We start from the raw sequence: 1,065 nt of genomic DNA, 5'->3' as shown, positions 1-1,065 counted from the left end.
ATTGAAGAAAATGCACTAGAACTACCTGATATGGAATTCAAATCTCTAATACTCAGAATTCTCCAAGAGCTGAGGCAAAAAGCTGACCAACATGAGGAAAACATAGACAAATTCATGGAAAATACAGACCAAAAATTGGAAGAATCCAGGAAAATAATGCAGGAATAAAATGCCAAAATAAATTCACAGCTAGAAATTATACAAAGACAACAATTAGAAATCCAAAAGATAAACAACACGATTTCAGAAATGGACGGTGTTTTAATAGGGCTGAGAAGCAGATTTGAAATGGTGGAAGACAGTATCAGTGGAATTGAAGACTAACACTTGGATACAACTCTGTTTCAGGAAAACTCAGAAAAAAGAACAAAGAAAAATCAAGAGACCCTGAGAGTTATGTGGGATGCAATCAAAAGCAAAAATTTACAAGTGATTGGAATTCCAGAACGGGGAGAAAACAGAAAAGGCAGAGAGGATCATTGAGGAACTGCTGACAGAAAACTTCCCCAATATCATGAAAGATGAAAAGCTAGCCATCCAACAAGCTCAATGAACCCCATATAGGATAGAACCCAAAAGAACATCATCAAGGCATATCATAATCACACTCGCCAAAACCAAAGACAAACAAAGAATCCTGAGAGCAGCTAGTGAAAAACAAGAAGTCACATACAGAGGAGAAACAATAGGACTAAGCTCAGATTATTCAGCAGAAACCCTGCAGGCAAGAACGCAATGGGATGACATATATAAAATATTGAAAGAACAAAATTGCCAGCCAAGAATATTGTATCCTACAAAACTCTCGTTCAAATTTGATGGTGAAATTAGGTCATTTCCAGATAAACAGAAATTAAGGGAATCTGTAAACGTCAAGCCAAACTTACAAGAATTATTAAAGGGAGTTCTTAGATCTGAGGACAAACAGCTTCAGCTCACAGGCAGAATCTAGGACGCAGGATCGTACCAGCCATATACCAGTCTAGGAAATGAACTCTCAAGGAGTATCCAAAAACAAAAGGAATACAACAGGGAATCAGAGCAGTTAATCTGTAAAGGACAACA

Source organism: Trichechus manatus, unplaced genomic scaffold, assembly GCF_000243295.1.
Source record: "Trichechus manatus latirostris isolate Lorelei unplaced genomic scaffold, TriManLat1.0 scaffold00119, whole genome shotgun sequence".
Lineage (NCBI taxonomy): Eukaryota > Metazoa > Chordata > Mammalia > Sirenia > Trichechidae > Trichechus > Trichechus manatus.
This window is presented reverse-complemented; position numbering follows the sequence as displayed.